This window comes from Mauremys reevesii, linkage group 10, assembly GCF_016161935.1.
Source record: "Mauremys reevesii isolate NIE-2019 linkage group 10, ASM1616193v1, whole genome shotgun sequence".
NCBI lineage: Eukaryota > Metazoa > Chordata > Testudines > Geoemydidae > Mauremys > Mauremys reevesii.
The window spans coordinates 36,057,463-36,083,779 of record NC_052632.1 but is presented as its reverse complement, the minus strand read 5'-3'; the positions used below and the strand labels follow the sequence as shown (position 1 = coordinate 36,083,779).

At 41.7% G+C, this 26,317-nt stretch overlaps 1 protein-coding gene across 17 annotated transcripts in view; it reads left to right on the top strand.

The window, feature by feature from the left end:
* Positions 1-26,317, top strand: part of PEAK1 (pseudopodium enriched atypical kinase 1) — a 261,455-nt gene that overhangs the window by 37,562 nt on the left and 197,576 nt on the right. For 8 of the 17 annotated variants that reach the window (XM_039493407.1, XM_039493408.1, XM_039493395.1 and 5 more), the window contains one exon: positions 14,854-14,926. The exons of 7 other annotated variants lie outside the window; for them this stretch is intronic. The gene's annotated coding sequence lies outside the window, so the exon portion shown is untranslated. Of the gene's footprint in view, positions 1-2,016; positions 2,149-14,853; positions 14,927-26,317 lie in introns of all 17 variants that reach the window. 2 more of the 17 variants (XM_039493400.1, XM_039493402.1) reach the window with 2 other exon arrangements.

Genomic DNA, 26,317 nt, shown 5'->3' with positions numbered 1-26,317 from the left:
TTGTCTATTTAAGAAAATGAGAACAAAATTACCATTGTACATTTAAATTATGGGAGGGGAGATAGAAAATAGACCAAAATAAAGTGCAGTGACAAAACAATGCTGGAGAGTGCTAGCTAGCTGACAGGAGGATGGCCGAGAGGAATAAGTTACTGAGGATATAAAGGAAACTAGGAGGAGTCTGGATATGGTCAGAGAAGAAGGAAAATGTGCAGAAAATTGTGGAGCAAGGTGCTTGGAGCCATCATGTGAGCAGTTAAGAACATAAGAACGGCCATTCTGGGTCAGACCAAAAGTCCATCTAGCCCGGTATCCTGTCTTCCAACAGTGGTCAATGCCAGGTGCCCCAGAGGGAATGAACAGGTAATCATCAAGTGATCCATTCCCTGTCACTCATTCCAAGCTTCTGGAAACTTCATAGCAGTTTTGAGCTCCAGAGCAAGCTGACTCCATATGAAGGAACAGAAACCTTCCAAGAAACTCTGTTGTGAGGAAGAAACGAGAGGAACTTAAAACGCTCAAAGGGAAGAACTCCAAATGATTCCCAGTTTGTCACAAGCTTTTAAGAAAAATTGTTAATTGTGTATTTCAATCAGAATAGCCTCAAGTGGCCGAATTACTAGCTGATAGTGGAGGTACCAAGGTGATGTGAGTAATTTTGGGAGTGAGCTTTCAAGGACAAGTGTAATGCAAGGTAAAGGTGAATGATTAGATTTGGGTGTAAAATAGTTACTAAGCATGATGGAGACTCATTGGTTGCAAGGACAAGAGGAGAGATTAGGATAAAGCAAGAAATACCAATGGCATCTTAGAAATTCTAGAAGTTACTACTACTAACAAAAATCACTTTGAGAAGGATGAAAGAGAGGTTCAGTACCAAGAAAACAGAGGCAATCACCAGAGCCTGTACAGTTCTGTGCTTTTTATTTTGTGCACCTAATGCACAAATCTCAGACAATACTTTCATGTTTATTTTTAATTGGTATAATCTGAAAATTCCATCAGAGGATTCTTAAGATTCAAAATAACTGTAAAGAGACTTTTTTTTAACCTTGCAAGGCTGCAGCCCCGAGCCCGAACATTTACACCACAATTAAACAGCCCCTTAACCTGAGTCCCGTGAGTCCAAGTCAGTTGGCACAAGCTAGCCGCAGGTGTCTAACTGCAATGTAGATAGACTCCTAGTGAACACCAGCTGGCTACACCTGGCCTATACTGAACTGTTTCATGTTGTAAGTAATCCCTACACCAGTCAATATAGCTAACACAGTGAATGGCACTCGTAGTGCAGGCAGGTGAATAAGAATACAATTCTGTGGAACACAACATATCACATAAATTGGCATGTTTACTTAATCATGCTTTACTGTTGCCTTATTATAGCGCAGCCCTGGCTGAAACATATTTACAATATTACCCCAGTGGCTCTTGCCAGCTTCAGGGGGCAGAGTTGACATTGAGAGTTGGGGCTGGTTCATAACTATGTATTTCCTGGTTTTCAGAGGTTTAAGTATAGGTGCATTTGATGTGTTCTGGAAGGGAATGAGGCACTGCTGGTCAATCTTAACGCTGTGTTAAAGTTTTTGGTCAGAGAATGTCCTTAAATCCCCTTCCTTTTCCACACTGCTGCAAAGTAGAGTGAAAGAACTCTCAATTTCTATTTACATTTAAAAACTAGTTTAAAGAATGCTAAAATTGCAAAGTCAAGCACTTGAAAGTTAGGAATTACCAGATTTAAGGTTGTCTGTGTATTTCCTTTGATCAGTTTCAAATTTGCCACCTTTCTGTTTCATCAAATGATCATTTTTCAATCTGAAGGGAGGGGAAATAGAAGTTCCTGATGTACCTTTTCTATGTCATTCATTGTTTTGTATACTTTCATTGCATCCTTTTTTAAAAAAATCATCTTTGTAAGGTAAAGAGTCAACTATTTTCAATCTCTCTTCATCTTAGAGTTTTGCTATGATCATTTCTGTTGCTTACTTCTAAATCTCTATTTCTGTTAATTTTTTTGAGGTTGGTTGATCAGAACTGAACACCATTCCAGATGAAGGAGTGTACCACTGATGTGTATATTGGAATTGTAGTAGAATTGTAGAACTGCTCATGGTAACAAGTGTAATATACATTGTCATGAATAAGTATTAGGTATGTGATTTTGTTCCTTTCCGAAGCTATTTTTTTTACCTGAAAAAAAGAATCTCTTATTCAGAAAAACAAGTCTGGGTCCTAGGAGTAAGCTCTCCTGGTCATATGGTCGCTGATCTCCTAGAAACTGGTCGTCAGATAAACTTACCAAAGTTGGTAATTGTTATAAGTTTAAGATGCTTGAATTAACAGCCAAGTTCACATCCTGAAGATTACTTACATTTTTACCTGCCTCCTAAACATCTGCATTCTTGCAGTATGTGTTTTGTCTATAACTAGTCTTCTCCATGAACTGTGAAACAATTAAGAGTATAGATGCTGATTCAATAGTTACTCATACTTAAGAGTAGAGTCATGAGATTTACTGGACAATAACTTTCTGAAAGCAGCTTTGGTTGCTTGTGTAGCTTAATTATTAGCAAAAAAACACTTTTCAAATTGAGTTTGTTTGGTTTAATGGGGAAATCCCTGTCAGATTTAAAGAGAGATTAACCGTTCAGTTCTGCATTCAAATTAATAATTAATAGGCTCATAGAAACTCTTCTAGAATTATCTTGCCTGTTAAAGTTTCCCTTCCTTATTTTGATGAGACTTCACATGTTGGTGTTTGTGTTCCCCTCTTCTGCTAATTGATGCTTGTAATTCTTTCTCTGTGAAAGAATGGATGAATTGAGTTTCCAAAGCCTGATTGTTCCTTCTCTGTGAAGACTGGTGCACACCCATCACCCCCCCCCCCCCATCCCTCAAAGAGCAAGTGGGCAAACAAATCTGTCACACATGGATCCCTATGTTTATGGAATGGAGTGGTCTGATTTATTTTTCCTGTGACTCCAATAGAAGTCCCCATTGATTAAGTGACACTTTGGGGGTGGTGGGAGAGCAGGATCTGTGCTCTGTTGTGCCAAGGGAATATATTTAGGATGAGTGGCTGCTGAAGTCAACAAGGCCTCTTCTTCACTAGGAAAAAGTGCTGTTAACTAGAGTTAGGTAACAAGTTAAAATCCTAGTGAAGACAAGCCAGTTTGTAGTGTTCACCCACACTAGCAGTCGTTTTGAGTTGACCCATTTTAACTCAGGTACATGAAATTCAAGTACCAGGATGTGTGTTTAAAAAAAAAAAAAAATCAGCAGAAGAAAACAAATTGCAAACCTGGAGAAAACTCCTGAGTGAAAAACTGGATATCTGTATTGGATTGCTAAAATGTTTACTAACAATAAAGCTTACTCTTGGGGGAATTCTGCACCAAAATATTAAAAATTCTGCACACAATATTTTAAAATTCTGCAAATTTTATTTGTGAAAATAACACCGTATAATCATGCCAGTTTCAAGTATTTTGGTAATTTATTTAAAAATACCTATCAGCAAGTATGTCTGTAACAAGACAGATAGCAAAAAAGATTCAGGAAACGTTTTTTGACATATAGATTCCTTGCTAGGCATATTAATACAGAACTTTTCAGTAACAATTCATTTATACTACAATGCAGAAACATATTTCTCACACCCCTTAGAAGCAGTGCAAAAGCTTGGGGGAGTCTGAGGGAGAGGGAAATAATCTCTGATACCCCTCCTCCCCATCCCCATATGTCCCTGCACCCTCCCCCAGTCAGTCTCTCCCACTAAATCTTTTGAATCCCAGTCTGTGACCCCGCCCCCAGCAGCCCCATGTGCACCAAGCTGTCCATTCCCCTGGTATCCCCGTGTCATCTCAACTGGCCCCACGGGCAGGATGCTGTAAGATACGCAGCCTTTTCTGCTCTCTATCGGCAGCTGGCTGCTCCTGCCCAGGAGTGGCTGTCCTCCGTTCTGGCACCATAGCAGCCCCTGGTGCTTGAAAGGTATAACTGCAGCTCCTCTCCAGCAGAAAGTATTTTCTGTAGAGAAAAAAAAATTCTGCAGGGGACATACATTCTCAGGCGTTCTGGAACAGTTTGTAAAGTGGGATGCTGAGAGCCACTGAACCAAATTGTTAACCCTATCTATGATGGAAATCACTTCAAGCCAAGGCATGCAGTAGCACCCCCAGCACCCTTAGTTCCAGCACCTATGTGAATTCTGTGCATGTGCAGTGGTGCAGAATTCCCTCAGGAGTAAAAGTTAAATAAAACAATGATTTTTAATGTGGTGTTGGAGTTGTCCCTTGAGTAGGCTATCTAGGGAGTTTTCTGCATTATTTGTTTAGATGAGTTTATAGATAATGTATTTTTCATTCCATATTTTGTTTTATCAGTTATCCTTTTTGATGAGACTCACTTGATGAGCTTCTTCAGTCCAAAAATGTGCATTCAGGGAGATTATAGGACTATTAGCTGACTCTACAGTCGAAAGGCAGGCCCTGCTGTGGAAAACCAACATCTTCCAGATTCTTTTCAAATTGTACAGTACTGGATGAATTGTGATTGCAGTGTGAGAAGTGGTACCTGTGACTCTGAAGTTGAGGGAGGTTACCTGAGCTGGTCTACACTGAAAACTTCCATTTTCATAGCTACGTCTCTGAGGGGTGTGAAAAATACACACTCCAAAGAGATGTAGCTACACTGACCTAAGCCCCGGAGCAGATAGTGCTAGATAGACAGAAGAATTTTTCCATTGACCTAACTACCACCTCTTGGGGATTATCTACAGCAGGGGTGGGAAAACTACAGCCAGGGCCGGCTCTGGCTTTTTTGCCGCCCCAAGCAAAACAAAAACAAAAAAAGGGGGGGCGCGCTGGAGCGGCAAAGTGGGGGGGGGAACCACAGCGCGGCTAGAGCGGGGGGGTGGGGGGACGGGACAAAAAAAACCGGCGCGGCTGAAACTGCAAAGCGGGGGGAAAAACAAAAACAAAAAAAAAACACGGTGCGGCTGGAGCAGTAAAGCGGGAGGAGGGGGGAAACAAAAACAAAAAAACAGGTGCGGCTGGAGCGGCAAAGCAGGTGGAAAAAAAAAACCTGCAGCACAGCCGGAGCGATAAAGCAGGGGGAGAAAAAAAAAACATGGCTGGAGCGGCAAAGGGGGGAGACGGGGGACAACGGCACGGCTGGCAAAGCAGGGGAAAAACCAAAACAAAAAACCCTATAGGGCGGCCGGACCCAGGGTGCAGGGCGACTCCCTGTGCTACAGAGTGCGCGCCTGGTCTAGTGGGGGGGAGGGAGAGGGAGCAAGAGGGTGGAGAGAGAGAAGGGGGGTGGCCAGCGCTTCAGCGGGGAGCTCACCCCGCGGCCCCGATTGCCGTACTGTCTGCTGGGAGGGAAGGACACGGGCTGCCCTGCCAAGTTTGCTGCAGGGCGCTCCCCTCCTCCGCGCCCTACTGGGCGGCCAGAGCAGCAAACAAAACCCAAAAAAAAGCGTCAGTGCTGCCCTAGGTTTGGGCAGAATGCCGCCCCCTAGAATCTGCCGCCCCAAGCACCAGCTTGCTCAGCTGGTGCCTGGAGCTGGCCCTGACTACAGCCCCTCTGGGCTTTGGATCCAGCCTGTGGGATTGCCCCCCGCGGCGCTGTGGGCCCCGCGCCACTCTCCAAAGCGGCTGGCACCACTTCCCTGCAGCCCCCAGGTGGAGGGGCAGAGAGCTTTGTGCGTTGCCCTTGCCTCCAGGCTCTGCCCCCTGCAGCTCCTATTGGCCGGGAACGGGGAACTGCTGCCATTGGGAGCTTTGGGGGAGGTACCTGGAGGCGTGGCCAGGGCAGCGCATGCGGAGCCCTCCATCCCGGCCCCCCGCCCCCCCCCCCCGGGGCCACAGCGCTTCCTGGAATTAGACACTTCCTGCCACCCCAGAGCCACTTTAGGTAAGCAGCGCCGGGCTGGAGCCCAAACCCCACCTGCACCCCACCCCCTAACTCCCTGCCCTAAGCCCCCTGCTGCACCCTGCACCCCTCCTGCACCCCAACTCCCTGCCCTGAGCCCCCCCATACACCCTGCACCTCTCCTCTGCCCCAATCCCTTGCCCTGAGCCTCTTCCCGCACCCCCTCCTGCACCCCACACTTCCTCCTGCACCCCAACCCCCTGCCCTGGCCTTGCATACAATTTCCCCACTCAGATGTGGCCCTTGGCCCAAAAAGTTTGCCCACCCCAATCTACAGCAACAGGAGATTCCCCTGCTGTTGCTGTAGTGTCTACAGCGGCACAGCTGCAGCAGCATTTTAAGCGTAGCCCTACCTACCCTTTTCTACTGTTGCCATATGGAATGCACTACTATATGAAATCTGTTGCAAATTGAACTTTCAATTTCATCAGTAACTGCTTGGATTGTTCAGTCATTTGGACAGCATCCCAAAAGCAGACAAACTACATAGGGCTTCAGCAGAGCCGGAGTTGTATCTCTGCCATCTATTTACTGTTTTTAAGAGGAGGAGGGGAAATAAGCTGTGGTATCCATTTCTGTAAATGTTACTTCTTGACTGTCTGAGAAACAGGCTCATTACCACTGGTCTAGAGACCGCATGCAAGCATATTGACAAGATAATCATACTGTAGTTGCAAAGGTTGCCGTGTTCACATTGCAGTCCAGATGTCCTGTTTATAGGAACGTTTGGTGATAAGAACATTCTTGTGGTTTGGGTTTTTTTATTATTTGCTCTGTAACTATGAAGTTGAAGGTTTTTGCATTTGTCTTCTAGTTTTTTTTTATGGTTTTCTTTTTGTAACAAACGTGTATGGGGAGGTATTGGCTTTCTGAAAATACTGTGATATAAGACATGATATTGCTACAAGCCTACAGTGAATACTAGAACTAAAAATGAATTATCCTTTTCAGCAAGGGAAAGGATTTTACATTATTTTTCTTGTAGCTTTCCATTGTAACAAACTACCCTAGGTGCGATAGCCCTAATTAAATGCAGATTGTAATATTCCTGGCTGTCAGGCTCGGGTGTTCCAGTAACTCTTAATCAAAGGAGCAAGAGGTTCAATGGATCATTTCATTTAACCTTAGTATATAAAGCAAAATGTCTAGTTAAACTTTTGCAAGGGCTTTTTGCAAAATCCGGATGTCTTGAAAAGAGTTTCAAAAATGAAAGGAAATTACTTAATGCAATAAAAGTATAGTTTAAAGAAATCTAAAATACTAGATAGTCTTGCTTTCATTGTGCTTACAAGAGCCCAGCATGGCCTTTGTCTCTGTCCCTCTTGTCTGCTCACCTTAGTGAAGGTGATTATGCTGCTCATGGCAGTTTTAATTGCTTTATATAAAATTACCACATTTTCATAGTAAACAAAAATGTTTTGTTTTTGAAATACAAAAAAGCACAAAAATAAGAACAGTAAAAACAATACAGTGACATGATTTTTTTTATCCCAAATACCCTCACTGCAAGCTCAGCTGGGAAAGGAATACCATACACAGACCTTTAAATTGGTCAATCTATGTAAGGGTCATGCTGCAACACTCTTTCAAAGCATATATTCTGCCATACCTTAGCTAATTATGTCAAGTCTTAAACCAGCTCAGTATCTGTTCCTGAAGCCTGAGTCAAAAAGTAACTTTTCTAGATAGAGATGGTGACTCCTTTGTTCACAGCTAAAGATTCCACTGCAAAATTAAAAATTCAGATTTGTCAAATCCTTCTTATTAATATAGTACCTTCTTTCTTCCCATCCTCACTTGACAGTTACATAAATAATTTCACTAGGGACTCTATTCAGATTTGACCTGGTCCTGTTCTTAAGTGTTCCCCCATATATATTAACTCTAAACCCAGGGTTGTGAGTTCAATCCTTGAGGGGGCGATTTGGGGATTGGTCTTACTTTGAGTAGGGAGTTGGACTAGATGACCTCCTGAGGTCCCTTCCTGATATTCTGTGATTCTATGATTCTGTATAACCTCACGCATTGGGAACTGGAGGAAGGGCCCATTATATTGTTGAAAATGTCATGGAGTCGTAGACTTTAATGTCAGAAGGGACCATTATGATTGTCTAGTCTGACCTCCTGCACAACGCAGGCCACAAACTCACCCACCCACTCTTGTAATAAACCCCTAACCTATGTCTGAGCTATTGAAGTCCTCAAATCATGGTTTAAAGCAGGGGCAGGCAAACTTTTTGGCCTGAGGGCTGCATCGGGTTTCGGAAATTGTATGGAGGGCTGGTTAGGGGAGGCTGTGCCTCCCCAAACAGGCAGGCGTGGCCCAGCCCCCACCCACATCCGACTTCCCCCCCCCCACACTTCTCGCCCCTGACGGCCCCTTGGGACTCCTGCCCCATCCACCCACCCCCCACTCACTGTCCCCCGGCCTCTAACTGCCCCCTGCCGCCCCATCCAAACCCCCCGCTCCTTCCTGACTTCCGCCCGCGGGACCCCTGCCCCATCCAACCACCTCTTCTCCCTGACCGCCCACAGAATCCCTTCCCCCATTGAACCCCCCTGTTCCCTGCTCTCTGACCACACTGACCCCTATCCTCACCCCTGGCCCCTGACCACCCCCTGAACTCCCCTGCCCTCTATCCAACCCCCACTCCCTGCACCCTCACTGCGCTGCCTGGAGCACCAGTGGCTGGCGGCGCCGCTGCACCATGACAGGCAGCTGCGCCGCCTGGCTGGAGCCAGCCGAGCAGCACAGAGCACCGGGTCAGGCCAGGCACTGCAGCTGTGCTGCCCCAAGAGCTCACCGCCCAGAGCATTACACTGGTGGCACAGCGAACTGAGGCTGCAGGGGAGGGGGAACAGCAAAGGAGGGGCCAGGGGCTAGCCTCCAGGGCCAGGAGCTCAGGGGCCAAGGAGAACGGTCCCGCAGGCCGGATGTGGCCCACGGGCTATAGTTTGCCCACCTCTGGTTTAAAGACTTCAAGGTGCAGGGAATCCTCCGTGCCCCACACTCCAGAGGAAGGCGAAGACCACCACCCCCCAGGGCCTCTGCCAATCTGCCCTGGAGGAAAATTCCTTCCTAATCCCAAATATGACAATCAGCGAAACGCTGAGCATGTGGGCAAGACTCACCAGCCAGGCACCCAGGAAAGAATTCTCTTTAGTAACTCAGATCCTACTCCTTCTAACGTCCCATCACAGACCATTGGGCATATTTACCACTAATAGTCAAAGATCAATTAATTGCCAAATTTAGGCTATCCTATCATACCATTCCCTCCATAAACTTATCAAGCTTAGTCTTCAAGCCCCCACGGCTCCCCTTGGAAGGCTGTTCCAGAACTTCACTCCTCTCTGATTATTAGAAACCTTTGTCTAATTTCAAGTCTAAACTTCCTGATGGCCAGTTTATATCCATTTGTTCTTGTAAATGTAAAGGAGTCTTATCTATGGAGCCTTTCTAAAAGCTGTGTGTTTAAACTTGTTTGCACTTTTTTAATACGAGACTGCAAAAGATCCCAGAAAGCATCAGACTTGTACATGTGGGGCCTGTTCTGCTGTCACTTCAATGTTAATCTGAAATAATTTAATTGAAGACAATGGAGTTACATCTGTAACACACTACTGTAAAATCAAATTCAAGCCAATCTATAAAAGTCTCTGGTGTTTACTTTTGGTTCACCCCACGTTCCCTTCACCCTTCCAAAAAACTATCTGCCCTACTTTTTTTTTTTTAATTTTTTAAACCGTGTGTGCAGCTCTAATAGTATTAGCTGGAATGTAAGTGCTAATATGATCAAGGCTCTGCTGCAAATATGGTTAAAAATATGGTACAAAAATTATTCCCCAAAAACTTTTATCTGGAACTTTTATTTCTCATAATGGAGCATCTTGTCTGGACATTACTAATAATCATGGATCAGACCTGCTCATTTCAGCACAGTGGAGACTGCTCAGGTTTTAGTCCTCACCCTGCTAACTCACCTTCAGACTTGCATTGCAGCAACATCCTCTGACCCCAGAAGATGATTTCCAAAGCTGAAACTATATGAACTAGTAGAAAACATTAATAAAACTATTACAGATTTTAGGATTAATACTTAGCTTTATCGTAAACATTTGAAGAGGGTATTTTTTGTATTGCTATGGTGAGTGTCAGGATAATGAGCCTTTGCTTGGAAATTGGTGTGTTAGGTTGTGACTGTCTTACTTTTTTTGTTTTTCAGAGTTTGCTTTGTGAGTAAGTGTAAGTTAAAATATTGTTAATGAGTGAGTATCATTGCCTTCTTTTTAAAATGTGTCATATTAGTGAAAATCCCAACTTCTTGAATTGTATGCACACTGGGCAAATTTTTTATTACATGGCAAATACCCTAAGCCTAGAAGGTCAGAGCTAACATGACATCCTTGTCAATGTTTTGATTGCTTAGTTGGATAGTGGTAGTTGCTGAAGAACATAAACTATAATAGAATGTATATGCAGGCAACTTTCAGTTGCAAGGAAGCATCCATCCGCCTGGTTTTGTGGAGTTAATAACTGGAGTTTTAACTAGTTTTTTACGATAACTGGTAATGTTGTGTGTGTTAGTGCAAACCCCATTGGGCTGGAGATTCTTTTTGTGAATTGTCTGTGTTGTAGAGGGACATGTTGCCCCTAATTAAAAACATTGAGGATTTTCTGCTTCCTCTGAATGTGAAATTCTTTTAAATGCCAATCCTCAGGACTGAACATGTTAACCATGCTTGCTGATCTCTGCACCAGTCTGTTTCCTTAAAGAGTGACCTGAGTGGGTTATGTGACAATATTCTGCCTTTGCACCTGGATAGTTAAGGAAGTTAGGTCATTCTATGTATTGTCATGTGAGAGACTTTCACATCCTACCCACTGTATAGTCATCTGTGATTCCCCAGAACTCCCTTTATCAAGAGGAGATGGTTACAAGGTTATTCTGAGAGCACGCCATGTGGAGTAAGCGTACTTTCTCTAAAACACTATGTAGGAGTTACAAGCTTTTTCAGCTTGATCTGTTTCTTGAAGGTTTTTTAAATGTACATTTACCTTAAATCTCTACTTCTGTGAGTGAGAGTTTATTTTGGTGAATATAGTGACATTTCGTTATAAGAAAAGTGCTAATTGCTAGATGTCCAAGGGATTATTAGGTTGAGGTCATCTAACTAACTTGCTACACCTTTTATCATTGGTCAAATAGATTAGAGTGACTGCTCCCATTGACATTCTTGTCCCATTGAATTCTATGGAAGTTTTATCATTGACTTCAGTGGGACCAGGATTTCATCCCTTGTTTCTTGGACCCATAAATTACATTAGGTATCTAAACAAAGAGAACTCGAATGTGTCAGAGTCTGGAGGATCTTATGGTTACTGTCATCTTGCCCTATTGTTTTTTATTGTAAAGCACTTTCTACTGCTTCAGTGCTGCGCTCTAACAAGCAAACAAAATCAAACAGATTGAAAATGGTGTTTGTTTTTATGACATAGAACTGTTGCCCAGGAGTTTCTTGACTGGCATCACAAAACTAATTTCACTCAATGGCTGTGATAAGTAAGAAATTCAGATGTAAGAGAATGTTGCATCACATTAGTGTGCCATCAGGTTCTCTGCATCTATCATCCTTTATCCCAAATAGCTGCTTTGCTTTTCAGACTGTCAGAAGCAAGTAAGCAGACCCTTTCAAGGTTATAACTGTTCATGCTTGAGTAATGCAATTCATAAGAGTCTAAACATAACAAATCAGAATCTGTGAAATGATGCATGGCTTCATGCTTCTGTAATTTTGAGAAAGTACCTATAGATTTCCATTCTTCCATTCCAGAGAGCCCTTGACGGTACGTCAGGTATTTATAGTTATTGGAAGTCCAACTTGTACATGCTAGATTTAATGACTCACACCTTTTCAAAACAATGGAAGGCCTTCCTGGGTAGCTGAGAAAACATTCCTTCATCATCTCAATTACTGGTTCACATTTGTTTGTTGTGATGTGGCAAATACCAGTTGTCATGTTACTATTAGACCTAATTATCCCCCAACAACTCTAATTTCTTTACACCTTCTCTGTCCTTTCTGCCCCATAAACAATGTATATATGCTTCTGGTGCTTTCATTTTGGATTAAACCAAAAAGATGTAAAAATAACAAATCAGGATTAAATGACTTCATTTAAGAGGAATATTGTAGTTTAATTATTCAGGGATTTATTCAGATTGTGAGCTTCCAGTGAACTTTGTTGTAGAGTGTCTCAGTACAGTCATGCTTTTAAAACAAAACTTATTTTTGCAAGTAGAGGAATATATATATATATATATATATATATATATATATATATATATATATATATATATATATATATATATATATATATATATATAAACCATAGCTGCTTATACTCAAATTACATTAGTGCACTCCAAATAACAGAATAAAATCATAACATAAAATGAAATCTGAGACCGCACCAAAATTAAATTCATTTCAGGATTTGCTGAGACCTAGTGAAATAATGTATTTTGACATAGGTGAGCTGAGACAAACCAGAAAATGCCAAAGTCTGAGTACTTCTATTTGTTAGAAATGTCAGAGATCTGAAATAATGGATGTCTAGCTTGCTAATGTCAGTGGTATTGATGCCTTGTTTTTCCCAAACAATGCACCATTTCTTCTCGTTTAATGATTTTCACTGTTGAACTGCTACATTAAAATCTGATCCATGCTGCATGAATTCCAGAATTTTACTATTTATTTACGTATTTATTTTGATTTCAACATTTAAACAATAGAATATCTATCCCAGGATGTAGGCAGTCTTGGCAAATAATTGAAAATATAATCCAACAAAAATATTAGCAGTCTTCCTCTGCCCAAAAGAAGCTAGTCCACAAAACCCTAATCTCCCTGCACAAATACAGATCTCTGAAATATTCCAAGATTTCTGCAGCTTCCTTAAATGAAATGACCTTTCTCTGTTCCAGTTTTAAAATAACAAACACCTCTGCACTGTTCTAATTGGACCACACAGGCTGCAGTAAACACACGAGATATGCACCATTAGTTTCTGCTATAACAGAGATTATTGGGGAGATCTGGAGATGGACATAGACAACAGGATTGGGGGCCTGGCAACTGGAAGCTTTTGCTCTCCTATGCTCTCCACACCCACTTTAAAAAACAAAAATAAAACAACATCCTTCCCACTTTACAAAGATCAGTTGTTCTCTTAAAGACCCATTACATTCATTCTTTCCTTTAAATGGGGGCTGACCATATGATTTTGTAATTAAATGTTGCTAAAGAATGCTAGAAGAAATCTGCTTTTTTATGGAAGAATACGTGGGCAGGAGTTTGTTGTGTTCAAAGGATCTTGTGATGTCTCAGTTCTGGAAATGCCATTTCACTCTTGCTGTTTGAAAAAATTCTTTGCCATTCTTCAATATTTTAAAATAGTTTTCTCTTTGTGGGACGCTGTAAAGGAAATATGAGTTGTTTCTTTATTATAAACTGCCAGATAAGTGGCTACTGGACTATATTTGCACTTGCAGTCATTCATCATATTCTACCTTAAATAATTACAAGGAAAGCTTGTCAAGGGAATTGATTATGGACCCTGTCCTCTTTGCATAAACTTTCTTCTTCCCAGCCACATTACCCTTCCTCTAATTCTAATCATCTTTCTCTTTTAGCATTTGAAATGTCTGATTTTCATAGGCAGAGTTGTAATTTGAGGGGGATTTTTAGCCTTATGTTACTTTCACATTATTACTGAAAATCAGAATAGATGTAAGCACTGACTGTTCTGATTGCTCATCCATAATTTCTCATTGAAACAATCCCCCCCCCCACATCATGAAGAGGAGTACTTGTGGCACCTTAGAGATTAACAAATTTATTGTAGCATAAGCTTTCGTGGGCTACAGCTCACTTCATCAGATGCATGTAGTGGAAAATACAGTAGGAAGATAGATTACACACACACACACACACACCATGAAACAATGGGTATTACCATACACATTATAAGGAGAGTGATCAGTTAAGGTGAGCTGTTGTCAGCAGGAGAGAAAAATAACTGTTTGTAGTGGTAATGAAAATGGCCCATTTCCAGCACTTGACAAGGAGATATAAAGAACGGGGGAGGGGGGGGGGCTGGGGGGGGAGATAGTTTTACTTTGTGTAATGGCCCATCCACTCCCAGTCTTTATTCAAACCTAATTTAATGGTGTCCAATTAATGGTATACATTATGGTAATTCTAGCAGCATTTATTAGTAATTTCATTCTTTGAGGCAGTGAAGATATTTTACACATATTAACAAAAGAAATTAGAATGCATTTATATCTATATCTATCTAGAGAGAGAGATCTTGATTAAATGTCTTAATGTAATGGGAAAAGGTCTAGTAATTAAACAAAAACCTTCTTTCCTTCCTTCCTTCCTTCCTTCCTTCCCAGACTGATATACTCTACCTGCTATAGAGCACTTTACAGCTTGCTTAATATAAAAATAGAAATATAGCAAAACCTGTCTTAATATGCTTCCCCTCTAATTAGTGCAGGGTTTCATCTTATGGTTCTCACAATTTCTTGATTATTAACACCTTTTATGGGCTCATGATACCTGATGTGGAAGAAAAACAATATGGGCTTACCATTAACCTCTTGACTGTTTTCAAACATAGAGGGCCAAGTAATTCTGGCTTTCTATTGATTTTAGTGGAATAATTTAGGACTAGCAGTGAAATGATTGTGAAGAATGACCTGCCCAAGATTAGGGAAGTGACAATTCAGTTTCATCCTTCACCTTCCTTGATAGTTCAGAAAATGAAAATGCTGAACCCTGTTTACTGTTTTCCCAAATGACACTCTCCTTGAAATATTAACAGTTTGATTTTTGGGTTTTGTTCAGGGAACTATCCAATCTGAGCCTGAAAAGTGAGTCTGCTTGTTACTGTGGATTCCTGAGACAAGCTGTTGCCAAGGTAACTTCTTTCATTGCCCTATGCAATTCATCATCATCGTAATCATCACTCCCATAACTGCATTGATCGTTGGGGCACCGTCAATGATGAGCAATCAACCAGTTGTCTCCACCCGTAATGATTGTGTGTCAGTGCTTGAATCTCCACAAAGTCCATTCCTGTCTACTCTTGTCAATCCGTCTCTTCTTCTGTCTACCTCTTCTCCTCTTCCCCTGTATTGTCCCTTGGAGGATGATCTTGGATAGGCCAGATGATCCTGTCATGTGGCCATACCACTTCAGTTTGTGCTTCTTCACGGTTGTCAGGAGGTCTTCATATGACTCAGCACATTGGGTGATGATGTTGCGGACCTCTTCATTAGTGATATGATCGAAGTAGATTCCCCTGGATTTTACGGAAGCATCTCATCTCTACTACCTGTATTTTCCGTTCAAGTTCTGCCATAAGGGTTCATGTCTTCTATGCATACAGAAAAATGGAGATGACCAATGTGTGCAGCCGTTTCAGTTTGGACTCCAGGGAGATGTTCTTATTCCTCCAAATTGTCCTTAGCTTTGCCACTGCTGCTGTTGTTTGCACCATTTTCTCCCAAATTTCTACCTTTGACCTTTCATCAGTGATGATTCCCCAAATACTTGAACTGTTTCACTGTCTCCAGCTCTTGTCCACTGACAGTGATATGTGAGCTGATCCCATCACGTTTGTTTGTCATCAGCTTGGTTTTCTCTGCACTGATTTCCATGCCATATTTTGTGGAGGTTTCATCCAATCGTTTCGCAAGGTTGGCAAGTTCATCTTTGCCGCCTGCCAGGCCATCAATGTCATCAGCGAACCAAAGATTTGAGATTGTTCGCCCCCCAATGCTGACTGTGCATATATGATCTTCTAGAGCATCAGTCATTATGCACTCCAAGTAGATGTTGAACAGTGTGGGCAAAAGAAGGCAGCCTTGCCGGACTCCAACAGTGGTGTGAAACCACTCTCCCATTGTGCAATTGACGAGAACTGCACTGCTGGCCTTGGCATACAGTTGTTTAATGGTAAGAATAAGCTTACAACCAACATTGTGCTCTCTGGGCAATCAGGAAGAAGTTTTATTCCATACTCTGTTGACTTCAAGAAGGCTTTTGACAGATGTGGTAGATGTACTGCTGGTGGTGTAAGTACTTCTCACACAGAACACGAAGGTTGAAAATCTGTTCTGTGGTACTTATTCCAGCAGGAAAGCCAGCCTGTTCTTCAGTGATGATATTGTCTTCTTATGGCTTCAATCTGTTCAGTATGACTTTCAACATCCCTTTGCTGGGATGGCTAATTAAGCTTATGGTCTGGTAATTTTGACACAATTGCAGGTTGCCTTTCTTTGGCAGAGTGATGATTAGTGATTGTGTCCATGCGGGGGGCCACTCACAAGTCTGCCAGATCTTGATGCAGATCTTCCTGAGTACATCTATTACTGTTTCTCCTCTGAATTTCATCAATTTGGCTGGGATGTTGTCAATACCTGTAGCCTTTCCATTCTTGAGTGATTTGACAGCTATCTCCACTTGTTCACATAGTATTGGAAAGTCATCCTCCTCTGTTGAATCTGTGCTGTCTAAGACACTAGGATCTCCATTTGTCTGGTGGTTGTATAGACCAGAGCAGTAGTTTGTCCACCTATTGATGATGTCCATTTCTTTGGTAAGACTTTTCCCTTCTTTGTCTTGAATTGCATTAGCTTTGGTCGATCTTTTCTTCATCAGATCTTTTACAACCTGAAAGGCTTGTTTGCTATTTTTATTATTGATACACTCTTCAATTTTAGAGCACTGTTTTTCAATCTGTATCTTTTTGGCCACCTTCATTCCTTTCTTGATCTTTCTGGCAATCGCTCTGTATTTATCAGCTCCCTCAGTGCTGTCCTTGTCTCTCTTAAGTTCTCTTCTAATGTCACACATTTGTAGTATTTCAATTGTGACCCATAGTTTTGTCTTCTTACGATGTTTCCCAAGGATGTTCATTGCCGCCTCATTCATTACAGCGTTGAAATTGTTGGTCATTGTTTCTACGTCTTCCTCTAGAGCAAGCAGCGGGGCAAATTTTCTGCCGATCATTGCTTGGAATGACTCTGCAATGTTTCGGTCTCTGAGTCTTTCTAAGTCAAACTTGGTTCTGGTGAACTTTGGCCTGGCAATTTTTCTTAGCCGCAGCCAAAAATTTAGCATCACAAGATTGTGATCACTTCCAATATCAGCACCGGGGAAACTCCTTGTTTTAGCTCTGTTAATCCCAGAACGAAATCGGTTTTGTACCATGATGATGTCGATCTGGCTGTGATGTAGACCATTAGGTGCGTGCCTTTTTGATCATCTGGATGCTTTATGTGCTCCTAATGTGTTTGCAAGAACCAGGTTGTTATAGCTGGCAAACTCCAAAAGTCTCAATCCCCTCTCATTGGTTACCGCATTACAGAAAGGGCCACAATAATCTCACCAATCTGCCTGTGCATCAGTATCCACTTTAGCATTCCAATCTCCTTGTACAATCAAGATCTCTTTCTTGTGTACCTTATCAATGATGTCTTGGAGCTGATTGTAAAGATCTTCAATTTGATCATTGTCATAGTCTGTCGTCTTTTTTTTTTCCCTTCTTGTCCACCAAGTCTCATTTACTTAGGAAGACTTTTAAGATAACATTATTTAATTGAGAGTACTCTCAACTGGCTTATTCTCCTGGCTTATATAATGGGTATAAGGAAAGAGGCAAACATATGGTAAGGCATCCACTAGAAGATTAAAAAGGTTTTTTGAAATCCTGCAGAACCAGGTACCTGAAAATGGTACCTGTTAAGTTATGATCAAGGTGTGTTGTTGTCTACATCTGCTCTTCATCTAAATCACTTTGGAACTACCCAAACTCAAATTTATAGGTAGAAAGGAACACAACTTCTTGACCTTTTTTCTTATTTTCAGAGTTCATCATTGGCATAATAAACAAAAGAAGCTCTTCAGATCATAGAAAAGATGGGTGCTAACAAAATGCTAAAAGGTTATGATGCCTTAAATATTGTATATACTATGTTTCTCTAGTACAATATGCAGGAATTCTTCATTAGCCACTGCAATAAAGCATCATTAGTAAAAGGTGCAATATTTAGTGTTGTATATATCTTTAAACATAGAAGAATATAACCTTCCTCTGTTGCTTAAGAGACTGTTAACTAACTTGCATGTGTATATTACTATATATATATATAATATATATATATATATATTTGGATGTTAGTGCTCAATTTTTGCCTTTACAGCCAGAGCCTCTGTGTGTATTTTAAGAGGGTGGTGGTGCAGAGGGGCTCCATCCTGGGGACAGACCCCCCAGGGGATTCTGGGTGACTCAACCAGAATGTCTCCTGAGTACTTGGGGAGTGCATGCCAAAGCAGGAAATGTGACTTCCCACCTTGCCAGTATCATTCCTCCTTACTCATATGGACGTAGTGCAAGATTATGTTGCTTTTGGCTTCTCTAATTCAGATGTCAGAGGTAGACACTGCTGGACCTTGTGCACTGGGGGTCAGATTCAGTGCCATGGAGGTCAATGGGAATCTTTTCTTTTCATTTCTATAGGTGCTAGATCAGGATGTGGTAGCACAAGGATCAATATAATGGCTTCCTCTTGTCCATGTGCACAAGAGAGTGAGAGGCATGCATACATGGTTATTCAGGCCTAAATTTTTTTGTGTTGGGCTCTAGAAAAGTTAATGTTTAAAGTGAACAGGTGTTGTCTTACAAAATACTGATTACAAAATTTGGAGATTATTTGTAGAGTTTTCTTTGAGGTTACCCTTTTGGGTTTTTTTTTTGTTTTTTGTTGTTTTTTTGTGTGTGCTTCCAGGCAAACTGTTAAACCTGGTAAATGCTTTTAACAGTAAATGCTTTTAGTGGTTGTCTTGAAACTGAAATTTTCATCGTGAAGGTCAATCACAGATTAAAATGAGTGGGTGAAAATATCCTCTTATACATAAATGAAGTCTGTGTGTATGTATGTATTCTACAGTTCCGTTTGTTGTAGCTTTATTTTTTTCTCCAAGCTTTCAATTTCCCTTTGTTTGGGCAAATTGACCTAAACATCTAGTGTACATACTCAGTTGTGGCAGTAAAAGGACAGTAATGTAGGATCAGTAATTGCTTGAAGGACTGTAATTCAAATTTCTGCTTACCTGATGCAGGTAAAAATCTGGTGCAGATTAGTAATAACTGAGGTCTTAATGATGGTACTAGAACTGCCAAACTGCAACAACTGCTTCCCTGAGTAATCAGAGTTCAGACTGCTCTATTTATCTGCTGTATTTAAGGATTTAACATTATTAGAGGATGATGGTCAATCATCCTTTTGGCTGTATGGCTGGTATGATTCCAGTGGTCACATAAGTGAGGATTTTGACATTAGACCAAAGGAAGTAGTGTTATTTTGCTAACCAAGATTATATGAACTGATTATTCAGTTACCAATTTAAAAAGACTAGTGTTGGATATGTATTGAATACATTAATCTCCGTGCATAGTCATTTTCTTCATATAACATTTTATCTACTAAGTGCCCTTAAATGTACTTGGGGTACTGCATCATCAATTAAAATACAAAACACTTGAAAACATGGAACAGATAATATTAAAAGTGACTTAAAAAAAAAAGCATAATAAATGTTAGCAGTAAATTCGCATTGGTTGTCATTGTTTTTTGTGCATGATCTGGGAATTCCTAATACTTCAAATATTCTTTAAAACCATTTGTAAAGTCCGGGATTAGAATTTCAGAAACCCTGAGTGGTTTGTTTAAAATGTCAACTTCCCACTGATAAAATCAGTAAGAGATTCTTTCTGTTCTGTCATATTTTGTTAGTGTTTGGGATTTCTTTTTCATTCTTTGTACACATTTTGTTTGTAAGATATAATCAAGTCAAGTCATTTCCAAAATTTGCTTGAAAGGTTTGTTTAGAAAGCAGGGCCGGCTCTAACTTTTTTGCCGCCACAACCAAAAAAAAAAAAAGGCACCGAACCAAAAACAACAATAACAAGAGAAAAAACCCTGTGCGCCGCCCCGTTGAACCAAAAACAACAACAAAAAAACCCAGTGCCGCCCCGCTGAACCAAAAAGACCCCTCCCCCCCAGGAGCGCCGCCCCGGCGAACCAAAAAGAAAACACACAAACCAACCCCCGAGCGCCGCCCCACCGAACCAAGATTGCCTGCCCCTTACAAGGTGCTGCCCCAAGCACGTGCTTGGTCGGCTGGTATCTGGAGCCGGCCCTGTTAAAAAGTGTGCTTTCCTCTCTCTAAATTAACTTGAGGTTTGCACCAAAAATCAGACTTGTTTTGTTTGGCTGTGAAAGCTTTTTCTGCAGTTCAGCAAGTCTGCAGCTGCAGAGAACCAATGCTTGTGATGCAAAATCTCCGTTTTTGCAGCAGCCTTGTTCTAGTGAGGAGTAACTCTTCGTGCTTCTCTGACTACTTGGCTTTAGAGATTCCAAATATTATGGAGGTGAGTGAGTTGTCATAAAATGCCTATAAATCAAATAAAATAGGGTACCATGTAGCAGTTGCCCTTAAAAGAAGAGATGCATATTTTGTGGTACTCTTGGTAACTTCAAGAGTTGGTGTACTGACTGACACACCTTGTTGTTTGATTTATGTTCACAGATTGCCTGATAGTCAGCAATAGCTAATCTTCTATGTTTTTACCTTTCATACATGGCCTGCACAATTTAGATTATTTCTAATACATAGAAAATTAACTTGTGAGCTGGCAAAATGCTAGGTAGGTGCATGGGCTTGAGCATAGATAATAATCAGACATGCATTGAGCATTTGGTCTGGCTGTTTATAAGTAGGAGTTCCAGTCAAGAAGGGGCTACCTACCATCAGTTAAAAAAAATAGAACAATTCTGATTAATAAAGTATCATCATTTTATTCCTGTACTAGGCTAGAGTAATTATTAAACCACAGGTTACATGGCTGAATAAATCTGTATTTTGGACACTTGGAACAAGATGTAGTGCTGCACAGAAAGAAGAAAGACACTTTCTAAATAATATCTACTTCTTTTTTCAAATGCTCTGTATAAAGTTTCCATAACCCTTCCTCCTCACAAATACATACATAACCAGGTAAAATTATTGCTCTGTACTGTGATTAATATTTTGCTGACTATATTAGGTTATGAAAACATGTTTTGAGGCATTCATCATCCTCACACTTCCATGGAACCAGAACCCTGACTGCAATACTGCTTTTGAGTCTTTCACTAATACTCATAAAATGATACTTAATCTGATACATTATACCCTCTTTATAAATGGAAAACTCTGTTAAAGTCATTGAATAATGAGGGAGTGATCCGAAAAGCTTAATATGGTATTGTTCAGCCTTACGGGTTTATTCTTGGAGATTTGAGTTCAGGAAATGACACTGTTACATAAGAATTGGAGCAACCAAAACGAAAAGGGATTAATATATTCAAAGTTTGGGGGGACCAGGGATGGGCTGAGTTTATTGGCTTTTTTTGGTAAAGTAAAAAAAAATCTGCCCCCCAGCCATCCGGAATCAAATCTTTTAGTTCTGAGCATAACATGAATTCAGTATCCCTGCAAATAATGTTGGTGGATTCTGCATATAAATTGGCAAACAGTCTTTAAATTTGGTAAGAGAGATTTTGTGCAGAGATGCATATAGCTCATTCAAAAGACAGGGGCATATTTGGCTTCTGGCATTCTCTTTTAGTATACTCATTAGAATGCAAAAGTGATATTGCCCAATTGAGCTCAAAAGAAGCCTTAAAAGATTACATTTTTTTTTACCATTCCTAAGTTTGATTTACACTTTCATAAGTGCATGTCTCAGTACTCTTCCTGTTTGATTTTCTGTGCTTTCTTTTAGAGAAAAGGGGGAGGGATAGCTCAGTGGTTTGAGCATTGGCCTGCTAAACCCAGGGTTGTGAGTTCAATCCTTGAGGGGGCCGCTTAGGGATCTGGGGCAAAAATTGGTCCTGCTAGTGAAGGCGGGGGGCTGGACTCGATGATCTTTCAAGGTCCCTTCCAGTTCTAGGAGATTGGTATATCTCCAATTATTATTATTATTAAAAAGCATATAAAGATATACATGCATTTATATAAAGATTGAGAGGTTCTGGGGTTTAAAGAAGTTAAAAATACTAGTGCCATTTACAAAGAGACTTGACTTACCCTTTTGCTTACTAAGAAAGTGTGGACTTGATTACTTCGCTTCATGCAGCAACTTTCACAGCAGACAAAGCAGATACAGTCAAACCATTGCAGATTTACTTGTGTTCTAAATTAAATCTCCAACGTGACAGGCAAAAGCCTCCAAGAAAGATTGCTATCCTCCAAAGAAAAGTCTTTCAATAATTCTGTTACATATGGATATTAGGAAAGCACTGATTTTGGTTGTGAGCGGAAGACCCATATATAGAAATAGTGTTTAAATTATGTGTGGAGAGATGAATACTTATCCAGATAGATTCCACCAGTTAATCACAATTTTTTTTTGTGAAAACATTAAGGATAACCTTAAAGTTACATAAGTGTTCACAAAGCTCAGTGTTACTGTGGCAAGATTTGGTCTTAAAGTACTATCAGTGCTACCAGTGTAAACTCTGTTTCTGTAAGTTCATCCACAAATGTGGATAAATAGGATGAACATCTAAGTGGAGAGAAGCAGCACCAATGGGCTGGTGCAAAATGAGTAGGAGAAATCTGCCTCCTCAGTTTCTACTTTATTCAGAGAGATGCAGGAGACACTTTTTTTAGTAACCACATTTAAATGTAAACAACTAGTTGCCTAAAAATAACAAAGGACATAAACTGAACAAAATTTTCCTTTAAATGGAAGAAGTGTTTAGTGAGCCAGAGTTATCTTGTTCAGAGACTAACATTTACCAGTACAATTACACATTTGAGTATAATTTTTTTTTTGGCAGAACGATTTTCCGATGAAAAATGCCCTTTTTGCAAAAACAAAGTTTTCCATGAGAAAATTTCAGTTTTGTTGGGTAAAAAGCCTCTATTGTCTGTGTGGGAAGTTCAAAATCATGGCTCCCCCCCTGTCTGTTTGGAAGGCTCATGTCAATTTTACTTTCTGCCTGCAGAAAATTTCAAATCCTTACTGTTGAAATATAAATATAAATATATATATATGAATTATAAAAAGAAACCATACCAAAACTACATAGGAAATATAAAGAATCTTAAAACCCTTTGTGAAATTCCACACCAAAAGGGGAATTTTTAGAGAAAAGCAGGGATTTATGCCCCATTTTTAAGTCCATGATAGAGCACAACCTTAGAATCACTTAATTTTGAATTGCTGTCAAGGCACATACATAACAGGAGGGTTAAAATGAAATTATTTTTCTGAGTGATTGGTATCCAAATGTTTCATTCAGAAAAATCGGTTTCTTGCCTATACGAAATGAGTTTTGCGAAGACAGCCTCTAACAGATTTGTTCCATCTTCATTAAGCTAGACCTCATGCTCCTTTGTGAACAGGCTTGTCTCCACTATGGTAAGATCAACGCTGCTGCAATCGATACAGCAGGGATCGATTTAGTGGGTCTAGTGAAGACCTGCTAAATCAATGGCAGAGCGCTCTCCGGTTGACCCTGGTACTCCAGCTCTCCGAGAAGAGTAAGGGGAAGTTGATCGGAGAGTGTCGCCCATCAATGCAGCGCAGTGGGGACACCAGAGTAAGTCAACCTAAGCTACCTTGAGCTATTCACATAGCTGGAGTAGCGTAATTTAGGTCGACTTACCCCGTTAGTGAAGACAAGCCTGAAGGTTGCCCTGTGAGAACCAATGAGGATATTTCAGACACACATTTATCATGACGCAGTTCACTTTAAGCTGTCTGTGAAAATGAAACTTCAGACACTAACAGCACATTAGTAGTTGGGAGGACTGTCCCTTTAACAAATCTAAGAAATTTTCAAGGGCCATCATTAAAGCTTTATATTCCAGAGATACTGAAATGTAACAGAATTGCAATCATTATAAAATCATAAGAAGCTGGGCAATTGAGGTTTTTTTGATCATTATGGTGAGTTTACATGATTTTGATATTAATGAGCATCTCATATGGACATGTAGGAGTTTCTGTGAAGAAATCTGCTTCCCAGATTGGTTTATGAATCATCATTTTATTTGTAGTCGGTCAATAAGGAACTTGTATTCAGAAAGGTTTTCCACTGCTTTTGCACCTTGTGTAGTCTTTTATATCTTTACTAAGTGCATGTAAAATGCTGCCAAATCAAAATGGTAGTGTTTGATACCCACTTTGCACTCAACCATATCCTTCCTTGTTTAGCTTCTTCCCATTGTCTCCTAGTGCTTTTGGCAGTCTGCTGAGTCACTCATTCCTGGAGGAAGCTGAGACCCTTTAAAGAGCCTTTCCCTTGACACACACTTTGGGTATGTCTACACAGCAATGTAAGCCTAGGATTAGTAGGACTTGAGTTAGCTGACCTGTGTCACAGAACCAGGGCCGTCCCTGGGGGGATGCGGAGCTTGGGACCCCCCCCCCCCAAGTCAGGCCCTGCCTCCACCCCACCCCTTTGCCCCAGGCCCAGCTCCCACTCTACCTTCCCCCAATCCCCTGCCCCTGCTCTGACCCCGCCCTGCCTCTTCCCACCACTGCTCTGCCTCTCCCCCCAAGCTCCCGCCCCACCTCTTTACAGCTTCTGCCCCTCCCCTGAGCAATGCTGGGAGTCAGTGGAGCGGGACAGGCTGGGGACGGGTCGCTTGTTGTTGCCAGTGCCAGGCCCGCTGCTAGCCCCCCAGGCTGCCCTGGACCCCACATCCCAAAGCATGGGGCCCCCAAGATGTGGGGCCCGGGGCAGTTGCTCCGGTCCATCCTATGGACATCACGGCTCTGCACAAAACCCTGGGCTTGAGTGTCTACGCTGCATTTTAACTCTAGATTAAGGATTTTTTGACTCGTGCATGAATCTAAGGCTGTGGCATCCACTCTGCAATGCACAGACCCTAATCAAAGTAACCCTATCCCAGGGTACGTCTACACTACGGGACTATTCCGAATTTGCATAAACCGGTTTTGTAAAACAGATTGTATAAAATCGAGTGCGCGCGGCCACACTAAACACATTAAATCGGTGGTGTGCGGCCACGGTCCGAGGCTAGCATCGACTTCTGGAGCGTTGCACTGTGGGTAGCTATTCCGTAGCTATCCCATAGTTCCCGCAGCCTCCCCCGCCCCTTGGAATTTCCGGGTTGAGATCCCAGTGCCTGATGGGGCAAAAATCATTGTCGCGGGTGGTTCTGGGTAAATGTCATCAGTCACTCCTTCCTCTGGGAATGCAATGGCAGACAAGCATTTCGCGCCTTTTTTCCCTGGATTGCCCTGGCAGATGCCATAGCATGGCAATCATGGAGCCTGTTTTGCCTTTTGTGACTTTCACCGTATGTGTACTAGATGCCGCTGACAGAGGCGATTCAGCAGCGCTACATAGCAGCATGCTTTTGCTTTTGCATGACAGCAGAGATGGTTATCAGCCATACTGTACCATCTACCAGTCCATAAATTGGTAAAAAGATGAGCATGGCTACCAGTCGTTTTGCACCATTTGCTGCTGTCATAAGTGCCCCTGGCTGCTCTTAGCCAGGGGCGCAAAAGCCAAAATTGGGAATGACTCCCAGAGTCAATCCCTCCTTTTTGGTATCTAAAAATAGAATCAGTCCTGCCTAGAATATGGGCAAGTGTACTAGAGAACCACTGTATCAGAGAGCACAGCTGCTCTGTGTCAGATCCTGCAGAAATTATGAGCTGTATGCTATTCACAGGAGGTGCTCCTGCAACAACCCCACCTGTTGATTCCGTTCTTCCCCCAGCCTTCCTGGGCTACCGTAGCATTGTCCCCCCACTTGTGTGATGAAGTAATAAAGAATGCAGGAATAAGACACACTGACTTGTTAGTGAGAAATGAGTGGAAGGCAGCCTCCAGCTGCTATGATAGTCCAGACAGGACAGTAAGGAGTGTGGAGCAGAGGAGCCCAGCATCCCTCTGCTAGTCCAGGGGCAATTGAATCTTTTTTTTACACATGAAGGGTGGGGGCTGACAGAGCTCAGCCCCCTGTTGCTATGACGATGATGGTTATCAGCTATACTGTACCATCTACCATGAAAAATTAGGGCCAGGCACCCTTGATCGACCTCACCGATGCTAGTCTGCATGGTTACCAGTCCTTTTGCACTGCCCCATGTGCCAATAGGCTGATGATGAGGACGGGTACCAGTCGTATTGCACCATCAGCCACCCATGGCGGGGGGGAGCAAGGATGTTGGTGTTGAGTGCTGCAGCATCGGGTCTATCTGCAGCATTCA